We start from the raw sequence: 20542 nt of genomic DNA, 5'->3' as shown, positions 1-20542 counted from the left end.
TGTTTTTTGTGGGCATGAAACTGTGCCTTGGTTCACAGTTCTGTTGTGGCTTTTACTTTTACTTTTCAAAGACAAACTCTCCTGCTCTTTTCTTCTCTGCGGATTCACAGTCTGCCTTCAAGAAAAAGATGACTCCTTGCAGTTTTTGATTATTAAACCGAGGAAAAAGAGCAACCCCCAAAACTAAAGCACTGCCACTTATTGACAGCATGGCAGTGATTCAGGCTAACTGGGCGGCAAGCACAAATCTTGTCTCAACAACATTGTGTCATTTGGGAATACCATTACAATAGTGCACGTTCCACACAGTGGTATTTCCTCAGTCTCCTAGCCCTGGAAAACCTCCTGTTACTGGATACTCACCAAGCTGTTAATGGAGAGTTTGGAAGCAGCCACCAGATGTGGCAAGATTTATAAACATGCATTAGCTATCTTCTTGCTTTTTCCTGGATCATGGAACCTAATCACATAGTTGGAAAGAGGTTTACATTTTTCTCCTAAACTGGGGTCTAAAGGCCCAGACCTACCCATACTTTCTAGCAGGCTGATTTCTCATAGCTGTCTTCCCAGAAACAGGCACAGAGAATGTAAAAAATGGTATTTCCAAGATTAGCCTGTTAGCCAAACACATACTGAGAAGAGTAATTTGCCTAGAGGGATGGGTGGTGGACATATTTCTTGTTGTGCTTAGGCCTCCCCCATTGCTGCCACCTGAGACTTCTCTATTATTTTCTAATAGCTTTTTTTTTTCCCGGATGCTTTTATTGCTAGCTGTCCTTGCTTGTCTCTCTGACTCCTGGGATCCTGGTTTCTTTGCACTGCAAGAAATACTGGCTGTAATTCTTTCAGTCTGTCTCTTTTTTTTTCTTTCTTTTTTTTTTTTTTTTTAAAAAAGGTATCTTCAAGTGTTTGCTTGTGAATCTCCAAAATGGTACTTCTCTAATCTGATCCTTTAATTGCCACTAGTGCATAACGCCTTGCATTTTCTCACTTTTCTACCCTGTTACTACAGTATTTTACTGCTTAGGTACTGTGGAGTCCCTGTGAAGGCAGGAAGATATGGCTTTTCTAAAAGTGAGCTCTGTAGTGAAATAACAAGGCATCAAACACATCGATAGCAGTGGTGGCAGGGAAGTTCCTGTGTTGTATAATAGGTGTTAATGCTACAAATCTGCCAGGTTCTGAATTTGTATTCTTTCAGGGAACTGCATTCACAGGAAAGCCCACAGTCACCTCTTCAGACCTGGTTATGGGATCGGTGCTCTTGTTAATTCTATTATGTGTCAGGAGTGAGAGTGCTGTGATTTAGTAAGATTACTTTCTTTACATGAGCTAAATTGATGACAACAGCAGCATTGCTGGTGAGAAGCAGCATCCCATCAAAGCTGTACTTTGTATAAAGCAGCAAGCATGCCTCAGTACTGTCAATAACATGCTTCCTGTGGTCCTATTAATTTACAGACATAAAAGGGTAATATTTAGGCAAAAGCCACTCTTTAGCATGTAGGACTTTTGGCATAATAAAGGAGGGTTGGCATATCTCCAGCCTGTTCCCTCTGACCCAGGGCTTCCTCAAAAGCAAAGCTGTGAAGGTTTCTGTGTAAGAGCGCAGGCCCTTCCCAGGCAAGCTCCTTCTCCCAGCCAGGGCTTGGGGCAGCTGGGAGAATCTGGCAGCGTGGTGCTGTGCTGCTACGTTTGCACACTGATTTCCTTGTCACTGGTGTAAGTCAGGAGTGACTTCAGTGAAGCCGCAGAAGCAGGCTGTTATCACACACAACTGAGAGAAAAGGAATAAATGAGAGAATTGGGATAAATTATACTTCTTGTGTGAAATGCTGTTACTGCTGAAGTTGTTGTCAGAGCTTTATTTGGTTTTTATGGTCTCTGTGTTTTATCTATGGTTGTCTTGATATATCTGAATGTCAAATAAAAACTGCATCAGCCTATTTAAATATAGAAGAGACTTGAGATGTATGTGTGGAATTAGGGAAATAGCAGGAGATAGGTTTGGCTGTTGTAAAGCCACTGGTGCAACCTATAGAATTGTCTAAACCATAGGGGTAATAGCATATATTTTTTGGAAAAATGAAATGTTAGTTTCTACACTTTTCGTTTTTTTGTACAGCGTGATAGGGAGCTGGTTAAGACTTGACCCTGTTTGCAGAGCATCTTGGAAACAGTTTAAGAAAACAGATGAATTAATTATATTTGTTTAAAAAAATAGCTTTAGTTTGAAAATAGCATAAGAAGGTACAGCATGAAGGATATTTTAAGACTGAGAACAGCAATTTAGAACCAAAAGTTTTTTCTTTATCAAAATTCTAGATGCAAAATGGTTTAATCTGTTGCTTATGAGAAACCCAAGGGCTTGCCTGTGTCATTCCAAAACATGCAGTTAATGGGGAGTCTGGAAGCAGTGAGAAAGCATCGTGAGGTGTACATCAGAAAGCAAATCTTCCTCCATCTCCTTCTCATCTTGCTTAATGGAATAGCAGCATGGTAGAGCCCAGCATGTTTCTTTTGTATCAATATGTGTGTGTTTGCACTCTGCGACCACAGAAAGGTGTAAAGCCCAAAGCCCAAATCTCTTTCACCTCAGTGATGTTTCAAGAGGATTCCAGGTCTAAAATGAGAAAGAAAAAGAAGTTATTTCTGGTTTGTTTGTTTGCTATAGTTTGGGTCTTTTTAGAGCTTGAAATACACCGTGGAGGCTGTATAATCTGGGGAAGGCCTGGTAGGCTTAGTTGTGCTAAGCCATCCTTGCCAGAGCAGCTGGAGAAGACCTCATAGCATCTCCGCACTCGGCTGGCATTGGGACGGCTGAAGGCTCCTGGGGCTAGAGGTCTAAGAAGGAATGTAGGGAGTCTCCCCCAGCGATGCTCACATCCTGCTGCCTGGCCAGACAAGGGTTAAGGGCTGCCCATCTACTCTGGTTGATTCACAGGATTTGAAGGAAAAAGGTGTGCCTTTCTTTCCAGGAAATCAGAAGGCACAAAGGGAGACGCCTTTGGGCCTTTGCTACTTTGTCATAGGAAGAAGCTGTGGTTTAAGTTATTTGGGCATTGTCTTTGGCCAAGTAAGTCATGCCCAGAGGAAAAGGTATAGTGTAGACTTTGAGGTGGGAGTGTGCTGAGACTTTTCTAGACAGGTTAACAAGCTCTTCCCAATTTTTATGGCTTTGAAAGCAGCTTCGCTACCAGACCATGGAGCTGCTGCATGTGAGCCGAACCTACGGGCATAATCCAGGCCTCCAGCTCAGCTGATTTCTAGTTGTAAACTGATCAGGTCATTGATTTGTGGCAAGCATCAGAATTTGGAGGTATTTTAAGTGTGGGAGTCTGCTCTAAGATATGGTTTTACATTGTTAATTTAGCAACACAAAGCTGCGTGTGCTAGTTGGCCTTTTTCTGACAGCATTTAATAGTGGTCATTTTTTTTGAAGATCAAGTTGTTTTACCTGCTTTTTAGGAAAGCAAACAGTTCAGCCAAACTTATAGAGAAAATCACCTGGGATAAGCGTGGGGATCCAGTTGTGCTTGTCCAAGTTCAGGAAGGAAGCTGTTGCTTGGCAGAAATGGAGCATAAACAAAGAAAGAAACAGTGGGAATGTGATTACCAGGCATGTGGGAAATGACTTTCATGCAAGTCTCTTTAAGATCAAGAAGCATTAAGACTCATCCTGTCTGCACTGACCCCAAGCAAGTCACCACTTACCCAAGTCCAACCAAGCAGTACAAGCTAGCAAGAGAGCAACCATGTACCAGTTTGCAGAAACAAGTTTTGTTATGCCATTAATCTTGAACTAGGCTGTGTAAGGAAGAGGTAGGGCATCTTAGAAGGGAGGTATACTAGCTTCCTTTTGGGGAGAAATTTGAGGATTTCCTCTTGTTTTGGCGTGGCTGAGATGGCGGAAGTTAATGTGCCATTGCTCACAAATGATGCAGTGGCAGTTCCCCTCTCCAGAATGTTGTGCCTTGTGCATGGCCAGTGACTCTCATGGCTGCCAAGAGCAGACCACAGTCCAAAACTATTTGAGGAGCCTACCAGCTGCAGTGACATTTAGTGGTTCAATACAGAGAAGGGGTTGTTTAGAGCTGCCTCTGCACCTACACGTCCAAAAATTCCCCACCCTCTCTGAGAGGCAACCAGCCACGGCACCATTGGATTTGCTGGCGTTGCTGCAAATGCCAAACAGCCTGAGCAAAAGCTGAAAGACTGACTTATCTTTGCAGCACTGGGCAATGAAAATGGGGGAATTACGAACCAAAGGAAACACAGGGCTGGAAGGGACCTGCAGAGATCATCAAATCTTTTTCTTGGACAAAGCTGTTCCTGGGAGTTCCTTGTCTCGTGTGTCCTCAAAAATCCACTGTGCCTTCACAACTAGCGTGGCCTCAGGGTGTCCTTCCCAGCCAGGACCCCACCTGCATCCTCTCAGCTCAATGGAGACCTCAGACCTCTTGCAGGGCCAGTTGCTTGTGAGCCTTCCTCTTCAAATTCATCCCAATTTTTTCTCTCAGCTCATAATACCCAGCTACATAGGGCTGCTTTAATAACTGTCTGAAAGCAAGAGAAACACTCTTGTCTGGACACTGACTCCCAGACCCCAAATGCACTGGGTGGATTTACTGTGCCCCTGCCCATACCACCTCTGGTACATGCAGTAAAGAAAAGTTACTTTCCAGTCTTTGTTCATTTGTTGCCAGAATTTACTGCAGGATTTCTCTGCCCTCTTAAATGAGGCTGGACTTTTTTCTGCACACAGTGTGCACGCCACGTGGTTCTGCTCCTCTTTAGTTATCCCAGGACACACAGGCAGTGTCTCTGGGGGCCCTGGTTCTCCCAGCCCCTTGTTGGAGAGGCACTGTGGACCCGTGGCCTTGGCATCACGCCTTACATGGGTCCTGCGGGGTGTATCACTTCCTCCAAGGCAGTGGCGTTAGGATCCCCGTGGTGTTCGTGCCTGACACATAAGCATTGCCTCCCACAAGGATTTCAACAGCTTCCCCGCAGCAACGGTGTCTCTGGAAGCTGCAATTTCTGATCTAATAAAAGATCTTCATGTCTCAGCAGATGCTGCAGCTTCAGCAAACTATGGACTGTCAAGTGTAGAAGGTGGTGTTTATGCATACATTTTAATCCTTGTTTGCACAGTACTTTGAAGGTGTAAAATACCTCAGAAATGCTGCTTCTTATTGCTACTATTACCACTGTCATCTTAATTTTCCATAATTTCAAATATCAGTTATTCATGAGAAATCAGTGCAACAAGTGGGAGTTCTTCCAAAGCATTTTAGTTTGTCTTGTTTTCAGTCAGATCATGCCAGATGCCTTGGAGGAATCTGATCTAACACAAACCCAGACAAGTCACTATAAAACTGTATACAAAAATATACAGGCTGATACACTGCAGCTGGTGACACCAGCAGATATAGATGTTACTTGCAAAACTCTTCCCTTGCTGTGAGAGTGTGAGGGCCAGGGAAGAACAGATGCTGCGGAGAACAGCAGCAACACAAATAGCCTTGGGAGCAAGCTTTGGCCAAGGTGTGTGTTTTGCATTTATTACTTGATGTAGCAATATTGGGAAAACCCATGAAGGAAAAACATTTGGATATTTTCCAGGTGTGGAATGATGTGGGAAGAAGCAGGGCTGTAATTAAGCATGCTTGCCTACTGAAATATGTGTGCGCTTGCTACAGGATACTGTAACTAGCAATGTCTATTGAACTATTTTTAAAGCTAAAGCAGTAATACTGTGCTAATGTGCCTGATGTCTGCTCCTGTGCTTGGCAAACCTGCCACTGCATACCAGATTTAGGTTCTGTGCAGCTTAGGAAATTATGCTTTTTACTGTGTTCAGCTATATCAGTTGAGAAATCTTTGTCAAACTCGGGTTTATCTGAGCCCTGTGCAGAATGCACTGATTTGCACAACCAGCAGCCCACTGTTGCAAAGATTTACTTTATTACTTACAGATTAAATTACAGAAAAGAGTGAATTGGTTTTTTTTTCTTCTGATTGCACAGTGATTCTGTGTGCCAAGAAGCCGCTAAAAAGAAACAGAGTGCAAGAGATTGTGTGACAGAAATAGGGTCTGTCACAGAGTTGCAGATTATTTATGGCTGGCACACTTTAATAAATGACGGCAACTAGCTCTAATTTTCTTGCTGCTGCCCCGCTGCTTTGATCAGTAATGAAACTGTTAACAGTGCTGACAAATTATTGTTGATGAGCATTGCAGTTTAAACTTCCCCTGACAAACAGTGGCAGATCACACCCGTCAGGGCTATTGTTTTGGGCTTTCTTTGGACATATCGCTTGGTTGAATCAAGCTGCTGCTCTTGTCAGGATTTTCTTCCACAGTCACCATGGTTAGAGAGTCGCTCTGGTTTTCTGAGCGAGAGCTGGGATTGTAGACAGCGTGCTGGCAGCGTGTGGGAGGTGTGTTTCATTGCCATGTGCCCCTGGAGCAGAGGCTTTGCGTGCGGCTGTCTTCTCTGGGTCCTGTGCTGATCTGCAGCTTGGAGTAGTGTAGCATCCAGGAGGGGACCAGCAAACCTCTGTGCACGTAGCAGCAGCGAGGATCTGGGTAGGGGCAGTGGCTCTGAACGCAAGTGTCGTGTGGGAGAGGAGAATGATTGCCGTCTGAGACAGGGAGCGCTGCGGTGAGTGTGCTTTCCTCCACCTTCCCCGATACTGATCCCAGCCTTCCTACTTTCCTATAGCTCTTTCAAATCTCCCTTTGTGCAGGCTCTTTCTTTACTCCTTTTGATCTCTCCTTTTTTTTAAACCTGTCTTCCTCTTCTCCCCTCGTCTCTCGTTCCTCTCCTTTCAGTCTCCCTTTCTTTGTTCCTGTCCCTGTGCCTCTGAGGCTGGATGGACTCTTATGCAAATGCAGTGGGTTCTTTGAACATTTGTAGCCTTATGCTTTGGGAACTGTTGACTGACAGGAATTGTCTATAATAGATTTAGAAGTACCCGAACACCCTATTTACATTTCCGCCTGTCTGCTCAAAATTGCTGGCACTCGGCTCCCTTGAAGCTTGAATGCTGCTAGAAGCAGCTGTAGCAGTGGTATCCTGTGATTTGCTTCATCAGTTGACATTTTCAGGAATTTGGTTTGATATAACGAGGTTGGCCTTTTTACTGCCCTCTGCTGCTAAACAACTTGGGTAACTTCTCACCTGCTTAAAGGGATGGAGTCCCCTACATATATTTGGCTTTATAAGTGCAAGCCCACATGAAAATGTGCTTCCTTCTTATGTTGTTGTTGTTGTTGTTACTATTCAGCAGTCTGTATTGATTTGTGGCATATTTTATTCAGCTAAAACCCTGATCAGCCCAATTCTGCTATGTGTCTAGATTGCGTGTAGAATTAGGAGTTTTAGTAGTGATTTCAAGATCAGGAGCAAATCCTCTACAAAATCAGATCTTGCTTATGTAAACAAGTTGCACTACTTTTAACTATGATTCTGTAACACTGATATAATCCTCCCCTAGTGTGAATTCAGGTATGCCAGTGTGAACATGCTTATACCAGCATAGCTTGTTCCCCTGTGGGAAAGGAGAACAAGCTATTCCAGTATATAGAGCACTTTTATTTGGCTCTGACTACATCCACACTTTCATTGTATTGGCAGAAATATACCAGCACGTAATACTTGTAATTTAATATGGGTGAACTGCTACCATATCATGTATAGAAGTCTTGGTCTGCGGACTGCCTGAATAGCTCCTTGACAAGTAAGTGTTGAATATGCCGTGTATTATAATCTTGCCTCTGTGACTGGAGGTAGAGTGGAAAGACTTAGTGTTACTGTCATTATGTATTCACAGTTAAGAAACTAAGAATTAATTGGTGTGTTGGCTATAAAGTCATGACTGTGAGTCATGTGAGTCACGGCTGTAGTTTATTTTTAAATAAAGTACGTAAAACTTTATTCACTTTCAGACTGGTTGCTGACCTTTTTTTTTATTTGCAGCATATTGGCAATGTAAAAGGGCCATGGCAAGATGCAAATTCCAGTAATGCTTACTTGGAAGTGCCTTTGAGCTGGCAGGGAAATATAGAGGTGTTCTAGCAACATTGAAAATCTGAGTCGCGAAAAGCCACTTGTGCCAGTGAAAAGTGAGTGCGTGATGGCTGTGAAATTCTTGGCGTTTGTATCTCTGGTCATCTACCTCAGTCACTGGCAGGGCAGGGCAGTCCGGAGAGCAACGGGCAACAGGTACAGAGAGAAACTTTTAAAAAATTCGGATACTATATTCCCAAATATCATGGTTTATTGATGGATTTTTCCCAGTACTGCTGCTAATCTAGATGACTGATATGTGCCTTGTAGGAAGAACCATGTAGGAAAGACTTTTGGTGTTTGCAGAGAAAGGAGAAATACATTTGGTATGGGAAACACTTCAGAGTAATTGAACAGTGCCACCAACAGACTAGGGTCTTCTGGAGCGGAGCTGTCTTCATTGCACATGACTGACAGGTGTCTGGAAACATGGGACCTATCTAAAACTTATAGGATTTCTTCTACCACAGAGTAAATAAACCAATGCGACCCTTTTCTTGTGCATGATAAGAGGTTATTTTAAGGCAGGTGACAGTGAGGTGAAGGATTCTCTGGGGAGGAGAAGCTGATGCCATTAGTGGACTGCAAAGCTTTGCTGGGAGGAACATGCTTTATTGTGCTGCTTGATGGCACGGTTACCTTGCCAGACTGTTGAGGGAAATAAATGTTCACAGAACCTAATAGTTTCCTCCTGTGAGTTAGTGTCACCTACATCTCATTTAATTCCCACCTTTGCTTATTGTGAGTGCCATTTCAATGCTGTGTTTCTTAACTTCATTACCTCCAGACTGAGCACTGCTTCAGAAGCAGCTTTCTGAACTGCAAGGGGCTTGTTTTGCAGAGCAGGGAGGAAAACTTCTTTGCCATTTTTCGCCAAGCTCATTGAGTCCCCATGACTCTGATGATGGTGGCAGAGGTGTCTCCTGTGAATGGGCTGGGGTTTTTGCTGGCAGGCTGGGGCTGCAGCTGGGTGGTGCTAGGGCTGTTTGGTGGCACAGGTAGGTAGCAGTCAGTAAAGCTGGTGTATGGTTGCCAAGAGCAAGCAGCTGACCTTGGACAAATCTGCAGCTGGGCTGTAGCTCAGCCTAGCATCCAGCTTGCCCTGGTCTTTGCTGCTTCTTTCTAGGAGGAAAGTGATCTATGACGGTCCTTTTGCTAGTTCAGATTACTTCTCTCCCTGGGCTGACTCACAGTTTTTGCCTGCTGTCTTTGCTTCGGGTGGGAGCTGCAGGCTGTCAACAGCTGATCTTTCACCTTAAAGAGTCCAGCAACGTTGGCAGCCCTGCAAGAAGAGGCAGAGGCATCAGACAGGTCCTTGCCTGCAGTTCTTGGCAGTAAGGCTTGCAGTCGGGACAGTTTACATGAGATTGATAGACACAGATGCAGTATCAGCTCAGCCCCACTCCCACAGGAGTCCACAGAATCTATTGGTGAGCAATTTTGAAAAGCACTTTTTTATTGTCTTGTCACCTCTACTTTTAACCAGATACAAAATTGTTCATTATAAAACATCCAATTGTTCTTATAGCAATCACATCACTGGTGTCTGTGGTGATGCGTTGTGAGTGGCACAGGAGAGAAGTCATTAATATTCATGTTCGTACATTTCCCTAAAGATGAAAGGATGACTGCAGTGGATGATTAGTTTTGCTGGGAAAAAGACACTGAATGAGCTGACCCGAGCAAGGGGAAGGCATTAAAATGTTATGTTCTTTAGTTTTCTCTGCTTCACTCAGACAGTAGCTGGTGTGGTCTGTTGCTCTTCAGCAAATATGTTTGGGTCGAAGTTGAGACAGTTAGAAACCCAATAAGCTTTTTGAGGTAGGAGCAATCATTTATTATGTGTTTGTACAGCTCCTAGCACCTTTGGTTGCTGTGCCAACTGATTGCTAATGGTTGGGCAATAGTATTTATTGCTGGCAGCTGGTAATAGCAGTCTGTGTTTACGCCCTGTAGGGGAATTCGGTATGTGTTCACAGCCATGGGATGTTAAAGGTTTTGTACCTTTTAGAGGCACCACAAAGTCTGTATAGACCATCTAGCCTTCTGCCATTTTAAGTGCTGCTTTAATTCATTTCAGAGATATTTGTTTCTTCCTTCCCATGTTACCCTCCCAAACCTTTCAAATCTTTTCCATCTGGACTCTTGTGTTTATAAACTCTTCCGGGTTTGGAGCTGTAGGCAGGAACTACTTTGAAGCCTACTTTTGTAATACAGACCAGTTGTCAGAAAGCACTGTGGGCTCTAGTTCTCCTCTGCCACCTCCTTATGGCATTGCAGGTCTCTGAGATTGCCTCCATTCTACCTGTTGGATGCCCAGCCCTGCATTCACTGCTGTAAGTCAGCATCACTCTGCTAAAGAGGCCACAAAACTTCCCTGATTTACACAGCCTGGGGATCTGGCGCAGCACAGTTGCTATTGAAATGTTTTCATTTGTCTTGGTTTGTTTATCTTGAAAAGTCACAGTGCAACATCTCTTACCTCCTGTTTTGTAAGACCCACACAGCTGAAGCCTATCACTTTTTTTCTGGTGTGGAAAAGATGAACTGGTCAGCCGGAGAGGGGCTGAAGTCTGGCCTCATAAAAACTGTCTGTCACCTTTTAGCTGTTCTCCTTGCCACTTCCTTTTTGTAGCAGAGATAATGGGAGTGTTTCCTGCTAACTCCTGTCTCTCTGTGATAAATTGCTGTGGTCTTTATTGGAAAGCATTGTCTGGCTGCTCTTAGTACTGCGATAAAGAAATGCTGTGAATCAGCTGCATTGTGTTTGGCTTCCTTTCAGCCAGGGCCAGCCTGGACACTGAGGACCTGATCTTCTGTGCCAGGCCTCAGTTCACGTTTGTGTGGGAGGCAGGAATTTTTGTTTATTTAAAGCCACCTTTATGCTTTCAACATGGAGCTGTTGAAGGTCAGTGCAATCTATAAATCTATAGATGGGGGTCTGCAGGTGCCCCATGTTCTCCTTGGCACTCTCCTCCTTCCCTTGTGGCAATGCTGGAGCTGGCATAGACATCCTTGTGTTGGTGTTGTGCTGCGTGGTTACTGCTTTCCTTACCCTCCCCAGCTCTCCTGGCAGGGGTGCTTTCAACTCCCCTTGTTTTTCCAGTTGTCAGTGCTTGTAGCAAGGAGAGTTTGTGCCGAGCAGTACTCTTTTGTTTCAGTTTGTGGTTTTTTCTTGGATCTTTCTGTTCAGTGATGAAAAAAGCCGGTGTCAGTATAGGTTAGCTTTAAAGTGATGAGAAGGGTCCTCTTCCTGAATTCCACGGCTTTCAGATTTTTTGTCTTTTGTCAAGAGCCATATTGTCAGGTTTGCTGCCCACGAGATTGTGAGCTGTATCCTACCTTGGCTTACACTGGCATCAGCAAGAAGGAATTTCACTGCCACAGTCGGCACTATTTCAGTATAAAAGCAATGTGAGGGAAAGGTGACTCAGGTCTTTGGTATCAGGTGTTTCCAACTAATTTCCATTGAAATGTATTAGATACTCTTAAAAAGGAAGCTGGCAATCACTACAAAGCACATTTAAGTCACTCGGGGATCTTCCTTTTTTTATTGAAGTGAATTCAGAAGCAAAATGCACACTCTGTCATAACTACTTTCTTGCTGGGATTCTCTGGGGCTTTAGCTTATGGCTGTTAACTCGCACAAAGAGTTTCTGTCTGGCTTACGCCTGGCACACACGTGGCTGCATCTGGTAGCGGGACAGTTGTACAAGTACCAGAGCAATCACTGGCAAAAATATTGGGATAGTATTATTTGAACAGGTAGGAGGAGACCAGCAAAGACAAATGCACAGTTAAATTTGTATGACATGGGTGTGCTCATTCACCTGCGTGCCTAAAGCTCCCTCAGCTGAATCAAAGGAAAGCACCAGTGCAGAGTTTATCCTATCTCCTTGTTTTCACCAGATAAGTCATGGATAAACTGGGAGAGAAGGAAGGATTGTGGTGGGCATGGAAAGGTTTTTGACTTGAGAACTGAGGCTGAGAGTGGGTTTCGTTGTACGTGCTGCATCAGCCTGTGCGCGGTGTGAGTCCTTTGGGCTCATTTAACACAGCATAAATTCCACCCTAAATGCTCTTTGTGGGTTGTCGAGCTTCCTTCCTCCCACAGAGATTTTTAATTAAAAATCTAGGACCAAAATAACTGCAGTGCCATCTTTTAACTATTGTTGAAGGAAGAGCTCGATGCTCTTGTCTCTGAGAAACAGTGAAGTTTATGCAAAAATACACAGTATATTAATTTCCTGTAGAATTTCAGGGAGAGCAGCTGTATCAGAGGAAGTATAGGTGGATGCTAAATTTAAACCACTGTACAGCAGGTCTTAGTATAATACAACACCCAAAAGTCTGAAAAGCTAAACAGGGGCATATAAGGATGTTTTTGAAAAGAGATGTACTTCCTTAAAATTTATTTGGTCTTGTTTATTCAGTCGTCCTTGTGAAGGCCCCTGAGGTTTACAGAGCCAGTCTGAATCTGACAGGAGAAACAAAAAAGTAGAGGAGTGGAAAATTCATCATGATTGGAGCACCATGGGATGTGGTCATTTCTCCATCGCTTAGCTGTTCTTCAGAAGCAGATGAGCCAGGTTGGCTATGATTTAGTGGGCTTGCGGTCAGAGCCATTGGGTGGAAATATAGTTAGCGCTTATACAGGATGTCAAGGTAAAGTATACGTCTAATCTAAAATTCTTGGCATTTAAGATTGTCCATTTCATTCTTTCTGAGTGTATGTTTGGGACTGTGGATGCTCATGACATAAATAATCTGGAGCTGATTCTGGAAAATCTTTATGAAATTGAACAGCGCTTGTTTTCTCTCTTGTCAGATGGTTTGTAAACATCCTTTCCTGCCATTGCCTTTGCTTTACTGCCAAGTTGAAGTTCCCTTTTGAGCCTGGGTCTGAAAATGGCTCAACAGGACTTGAGATAGAAGTCCAGTTTTGTTTTACTTCATTACAGGGGGGCAATATTTCACAAAAAAAGGGAATAATGTCAGGAGGACGCTATCAAACCTGAAAGCAGGTCTTAAAATTAGCTTGGTATTTCCTAGTAATTGTGTGGTGGGAGTGTAGCCCCAAGGCAAAATCTTTTCTAGATTTAATTATATAAAGGCAGAGGTGGATATCATAGAAAGCCATCAGTAAGGCTTGCAGTAGTCAGGGTTTTTTTTAAATGTCATTAAAGCTTGAAGTAGGATCCTTCCATTAAAAGGGAATATGATCTCATTATGTGATTTAGGTAGTGGTATGAAGCTGTAATGATGTCCTTTAATATGTTCTTTTAAAAGAAAAACATCAAGACAAGAACTGACCTTGAAGATGTGACCTGCTGCAAATTATGTAACTGCGCGCCTGTCCAAAGCCTTGGGTTCTTGTCATGGCTTTACATCTCCAAGAGCTTTAGCTAAAGCAACTAAGTGAATTTCTCATTTACGTTTCCATGTACCTGCTACCATATTTCCCTCACCGCCCTGGGCCTATACAAAATCCTGTCACCCCCGGCATGGGGCCATGGCCAATAGTCATCAGAGCCTTCCTGCAGGCGGTGGGGATGGCAGGTGTCATGCGGGGCCAGGCTCCCTCTTCCCAGGGCCTGTCACAGTGACTACATCAGGGTGACCTTTATAATGGTCCGGCATCTCTAGCCTCTAAGGTACCACTAGAGAAACTGGGTTATTTAAAAGCTGTGCTCTTAGGTAGTCAGCTACAGTTTGAAAGGATTGTATGGGAGGTCATCAGAGGGTATTACTAACAATTAGTGTGCATAAAACTTGAAGGCATGGGGGACTGTGGCATATCTATTTGCCAAGTAGCGTGTGTACTGAATGATGGATAATTACTGGAAAGCTCAATGTGTCAAAGGTGGACATGGTTTACCATTATACAACTCATTAATGCTGTTCATGGGACTCAGAAGCTTGCTCCCTGAAATGCTCAGGCTTGGAGACATTGTGTTCACATCGTGCCTCAAACGACAAACTATCAATAACAGCAATGAAAAGGAAGCAGAGCACTTCAGATCTGCTTTTCAGGTGGACATTTTTTGAGTCATATGGCCAATGTTTTCACTTTGGGCCTAATACTATTTATATTGAAATTCATAACCAAGTGCTTATTTCCAAACTAGCACAAAGCTTTCAACACTGTTTTTTAGTGCCTAACCTCATACTGTGTCTCTGTGCCTAAGCCTCGCATGGAAGTCAAAGGGAGTGTTGCCTTTTGGCTCGGGCATGTGCCACCAAACCACTGTGGGCTGGCCGGGAGCTGTGCCCACGCTTCCAGTGCAGACAGCAAGGATTCAGGGGTCGTCTGTATTACAAGTGAGGTGTGATGATGGCTTATATCTGCTTACCTGAACACTTGAACAAGGTTGCTCAGTAGCAGATGTCAGCACGAATTTCAGAATGATCTGGCCATGTGGTGCTTACCTGATTTCTCAGCTATAATTTCTAGCCTGCCTTGTGTGCCTGACTGCTGTAGCCCATGCCATTAGCCCTAGTCCAGCTATCTAGCTCAAAGGTGATTTATGTATGTGTACCTAAGTTGTGCTTATACCTTAATTTTGATGTAAACATATCTCCAACAGCCTCGAGCTCACTGTTGAGAGGCAGCTGTGATAGCCATGTGAATCCTTGTGTCATCTATACAGAACTTTAAAGACATGTACAAATATTTCTAGATAAACAGAAATTCAAAGGCACAAATCTGGTTCTTGAGTATGTTTCGAAGTGGATCCTTACTGGAATTTCTTGACTAGTGTGTTACAAAAACTGCATCAGGAGAACAATTGTGGTCTGTGATAGTACATTTCTTCCTGTATGTTGCACACGTGCTTGGTTGTACATTATGTTTTGGTGGGGAGTCTTTGCTAGTCTGCCTGTTTACTTTGTTTCCCTGCTTAGCAGAATGCTAACTAGAGAGACCAGTAAAAGTAGTGATAAATGAAAATTCAGTAAGATGGATAAGCATTCAGGTGCTTCATGTATGCTTAACAGCTGTGATTTACCTTTCGGTTGTCTTCAGTTGAATGTATTTAAACATGGGATTAAAGGGCTGAAAAGAATTCAAAGAAAGCACCTTGCCTTCCTGCATAGATTGGTGCCTCAAGAAAATACCTTTGAATGAGCTTTATTCAGTAGACATGCCTTCAGAAATCGGGGCCTAACAGATTATGCAAAGTATGATTTACTGAAAATAAAGTGAGGACTAAGCCAAAGGTCTGCAGGAAAGGTCCCTGCTCCTGTCTTTCACTGAGTGCTGGGGACTTTCTCATCCTTCTGGTAGTATGGGTAAAACCTTCAGTTCTACACACACCTGCCATTACCAGGAAAAAACGTTGATGTACTAGTTGTAATTACAGCAAGTGAGGTATGATCTATACAGTTAGCAAGGGGAAAGACAAGTGAAATCGCTAAGTCAGGAGAAGCCTCTCAGTGCTAGTGGGAAATTTAATATGCTTTGTTAAGTTAATAGCCTTCTGCATAGCAATCAATTTACAGTTTAAAGGGTGGAGGAGGTGGATGAAAAAATCATTAAGCAATCATTTCAATCACCCACTCTATATTCTTGGTTGGAAGAAATCTCTAGCATAATGTTTACAGAGTAAATTGCAAGTATTTAAGACAAAAGAACACATGAGGGTTGTGTATTTAATACTTATTGCAATGCCCATTTCTAAGCCATAAGGTTGCAGTGATCTCTTTCCCAAACACAACATGGCTTTAGTGATGGGCTGGTGTTTGCTTACAGATGTTTATCCAAACCAGAGGTGATTCTGAAGATGAGGTTTTCTTACATGTCGGATAAAAATGTTTTGCCCTTTGTGACCCTACCTTCAAATTTCTTAGCCCCGAGTCATATAGGGATCCCCAAAAGAATGATCTGAGATGTTTTTTTCTTACTGTAGTCATTCAGTGCCTGGTTTTGCCTGTAGTTGTTCTCTTTGTGGTCTTTGTACATAACGGTCACCTTAGAGAGAGATTAGTTGTGAGAAGATTATGTCCGTAAGTGCTGCCGGTGTGCCTAAAGCTGCAAATGTTCTGGTGTATACAAAGGAAACATTAATCAAGATGTCTTACAGAGAATTAAGGGAGGAAATAGTTTTGGTCTCCTGATTACTACATAATTTTCACTGCCCAAGTGCAGGAAAATGCAGGCAGAGCAGCAGAAGGTGATAGAAAGAGGTTGTTCTGTGGTTCTCAGAACAAGAGCAGATTGCTGGGGGTGGCTGTGGTAGGCATCTTCCACAAAAACAGCACAAGAGAGGCAGCTTTAGGGACTCTGCAGGGTATGTGAGTATGTAGGGATGAACTAGCGACACTCCTGAACTTGTTGAAGAAGCCAAGAGAAATCCTTCCTGTTGCATATAATCTTAATAAAGCCCTCTGTAGCCTTCGCTTTCAGTAGCTCGGTTCCCTTGTTGCAGATGGGTGTCTTCAGCAACCTGTGTTATTTTATTTTCCAGCCTGGACTTGCTGTCAAGCTGAGTGATACGGCATGCAGCAGAGGGTATGGCAATCCGTAAAATTGGTGCACTCCTGCAGTACCAGCATTTCAGTGTATTCATCTGGAGCACATGAAAGAGTGGGGCTCCATCAAGCTGCTGGAGCTGGTCTGGGGTCCAGTAGAGCAGGACATGGTCTAGGATGAACTTACCAGAGACCGCCGGTGGTGAGGGAAGGCCCCCTTGCCAGCACCACAGAGAAATGAGGGACCCCAATAATTCTGGGGAATAGCTGACACTTATTGTGAAACTTCTTTGCTTCAGGTTCCAGCTAACAGCATGACAGCCCAAAACATTCAGTGTCAGCTGTAATATGTGTAGTTTTGCCAAATCCCTAACCAAAAAACATGGATTAGGTAGAGAAAAAAATTGCCTGCACAGGCACTTTTCACTGTATCAGGTTTTATTTAACTGTTAGTAGGGGGTTGGTTGTCCAATTACCTATCTTATAAATAGGTATTTTAGAAATAGCTTCCAGAAACAGATATCACAGACTTTCTGAATTGATTGTAGTTCTTCAGTTATTGTAAATCACCAGTGCAGCACTGAACTAATAATTTACCCTTGTTGAGGATCTGTGCTGTGGCTTTTCCTGGTGAATACTTAAGACTGTAATCGCTAGAAATGTATCTGCTACCAATTTGCCTTCTCTTTTCATTCATGAAATTTTTACCTCCTCGGGGTTAATTGAATCAGGAAATGTCAGTACCTTTAGATTTCATTTCTTTATCGATGTGGATTCTGGAGTGAATGACTGCTGTGAATACAAAATATGGTTTAATTTGATTTCTGGGAAAAATTTAGTGACTAGAAAAAGAAAACATTGTTTGAAACAAGCCTTGAATAGATTGAGACCCCTATAACTAGGACAGCCTTCTTGACTATACGAAACCCTTAATTAACTATTTATAGAGATGTGAGTATTTCCAATCTGTTTTAAAATGCTGGGAAAGGGAGTAAGCAAACCAGCCTACCACCAGTTTGCAGAGGGTAGGGGCAGCGTAATGTCTGCACAGTGTTTAGCTGTGTGATAATTATATATCAGGAACTTAGAAAATTTGAAGATGGAGCCAGGAAAATTCCATCCCCAAAAGCCCTGGGTCCAATGCTGAAAGCTGCCGCTATCTTCCCAGCAAGCACAAGAGGCTCAAAATGCAGAGCAGCCATGTGAAAGGCATTCTGCCCCACGCTGATCATCTGTACATGTATTAGTTACTACCTTCACGCAAAATGGGTCTGGTGCCAGAAGAGGAGAGCACTGGCAGTTCCCATTTGCTTTAAGGGGAGCCACAAGACTTGCTGATAAAATAACTTTTATTCTTGCCCCATTGCTCTTTCGCTGGCTGTTCCTGAAGCCACCTGGGAGTGAAAGTCCCATTAGGCAATTGCACCCTGTTAAGTTCACCACTTTCATTGTCCTGTGTTTCACGGTGGTTTGACGCAGATGTTTCATCTGCTATATTTTTCATTTTTAAAAGATAAAGTGGTCTCAAAGACAGGGTGAGCAAGAATTTTATTTCTTGCTGCTGAATTATTTATTCCTATTTAAGCTCCGGTGAACAGCCCACATTTAGTAGCCCATTACTGCTTAGAGAGCTGTCACCACAAAAAGGGGCGATCCTGAAAAAGACTCTGTTTAGTGGCTTTGTCAATACTCTCTATATTACGTTTCCTTCATTTTTATGATCAAAAGCACAGAATAGAAGGCCAGAAATTACCTGAGCTGCAAACTTCAGGGTGCTTTAATCTATCAAGACTAATAAACATATAAATTCATGCTAGAGCGGAGATTTTTTGCAACAAGGTTAGTATCCTAAGAGAGCTTATGGATTCTGCATCTGTTGACGTCATCAAATCAAGACATGATGCCTGTCTTAAACAATTCTCTGTCTCATCTGCTGGATTTGGAGGGAACACAGGAGCAGTGGGTGAAATTTGTTGCCTTGAGTTACATAAGTGGTTTGGTAACATAAATGGCAGTTTTTTGCCTTCTGTAATTCTGACCCAATTTTGATTTTTACCTTCTCTCTATTCTATGAAGCACCTGCCATACCCTGAAGCAAACATCAAAATACTGATTTAGAAGTAGATTTGGGTTTCAGAACAACATTATCCTCAAATCAGTCATGCAAGATTTGAGACTCAAAAGCGCTCATGTCTGCAAGTATATCTTCTAGGTTTACTTATTTCTTATCAAATACATCATCACCAGTGCATTTTGATATGTTTTCTGGATAATCACACATTAATAACATAAAGGTAGATTTAGTACAAGGCTATATTTGTGGAACCCTTCACACCCTGTCTCGCAAGATGATTTGGGGCCAGAGGCTAGATTATTTAGGTGTCTAAAGAGCCCTGTTATGAAAAACACTGAACACACCTCCCACCTTCCTGTTATTTTCCTTTGGAAAATTGCTCCTGGCATCTACTGTTCAGCAACCCCTACAACTCTCATGAGCATTATGTAATTTCAAGCCATCTTGGGCAGGCAGACCCTTATGGACAGATGTAACAAGTAGCGCTCTAAGTGAGCTAATGAAGCCTCATTTTCTTGTGGATTTGTGGCTTATGTTGGATTCATTGATTGGCTGGATTCATAGTACTGTTGTTCTTTCAGAGGACAGCAATACAATTTCACTCCTTTCTTTAGCCACTGATTTTCACATAACTTTTAAGAAGCTAATATTTCCAACTTTCCTAATACCTGTCAGATTTCCTTGATTTTGCCCAGTGGTAAAAAAGATATTGGGAGGGAGGGATGATAAAACAAGATAGATACAGATGCAGGCACACACAGAGATATCTTCTGGAAACCAAGCCAAATATTTCAGGTGTTGTATAGAATCTTAATAGTGTGAACTATGTTTTTTCCCACCAAGGAAAAAAAGTGTCTGGTGTGTAAACTGCCCCCCGCCCCCCGCCCCCCCCCCCCCCCAAAAAAAAAAAAAAATAGTCCTTTTTTCTGATTTTGTGCTGCACTTTGCACTGAATAATGAGGTAAAATCTTGTAGGCTGAGTCTGTCTGTCTCAGCCTTTCTCTGAAAGAAATGTCATGGTAATCTAAGATGGTGCGATCTCAGGGAATGAATTGCAGGCCAACAATTCTTCTCTTGTACCCAAAGTAAAGGAAAAGCAAGTAAACTGCATGCACCCCATATAGTGCACTGAACGAGAGGCTCTTCTGCTGTCAGCTTCCAGTCAGAGTGAAGCCCAAGAAAATGTGGGTGGCACAAGAGCCTGTCTCAGTAAGGGTCAAATGTAGGAAGGATCTGTGCCCATGAGCTGGAGCAATGCAATGTTAGATGATCTTTGAAAAACAGGCTGGGTTGTTGGTGACGCAGCATATGGCGTGGCTGCGTGTGTGTGGCTGACAGACACATTGCCACTGCTGCTTCTCAGGGAGCTTCAGTCACTGGAGGTCTTCTGCCAAAAAGGACCCAGTTAAGAGGAACTTACTCAAATTGATCTTTATGGTCAAAAAAAGATGAGATGCTGCCACAAGTTTGTACTAAGATATGTAAGAGAAGAGCCAGAGCAAATTACAATCTTGAGAAAAGTCTTTTACTTTGTTATTGCCCAGTGGCTGTTTCCAGTTTGAACAGGGCATCCGGATATCTCGCTGTCAAGTTTGTGTCTTGAGTAAGTGTGGGAACAAGAGAGCATCAGCACAATAATCCTATCAATTATGCTGTGGTTGAAAAGTGTGAAATAATAGGTGAAAGAAATGTTAGAGCGTTGGTCCTTCTGCACAGTAAATATAGCAGCAGTTGAAAGATGTTGAGTTCTGGTATGTCTAAGCCAGTATACACCCTGCTCTTGCTCCGGCATCTGGAGAGGTTTTGCCACCAACACCAGTGTGAGCTGGCTGGCAGTTCACTGACGTGGCTTGCAGTACCGCTGAGACAAAATGATGCTGAATGCAGCCTTTTTGTTACCCTGTCAAGAAGAGTCTCCACCGTG

General features: G+C 43.1%; 1 protein-coding gene across 6 annotated transcripts in view; it reads left to right on the top strand.

Annotated features, from left to right (window-relative positions):
* Positions 1-20542, top strand: part of OSBPL5 (oxysterol binding protein like 5) — a 141586-nt gene that overhangs the window by 53861 nt on the left and 67183 nt on the right. Inside the window, exon 1 of one of the 6 annotated variants that reach the window (XM_075094597.1) lies at positions 5690-5708. The exons of 4 other annotated variants lie outside the window; for them this stretch is intronic. The gene's annotated coding sequence lies outside the window, so the exon portion shown is untranslated. Of the gene's footprint in view, positions 1-5689; positions 5709-6276; positions 6669-20542 lie in introns of those variants that run through there. One more of the 6 variants, XM_075094596.1, reaches the window with a different exon arrangement.

The sequence above is a fragment of the Phalacrocorax aristotelis genome, chromosome 5 (assembly GCF_949628215.1).
Source record: "Phalacrocorax aristotelis chromosome 5, bGulAri2.1, whole genome shotgun sequence".
NCBI lineage: Eukaryota > Metazoa > Chordata > Aves > Suliformes > Phalacrocoracidae > Phalacrocorax > Phalacrocorax aristotelis.
Note: the sequence above shows the minus strand (reverse complement) of the source record. Positions and strands in the feature narration are given on the sequence as shown.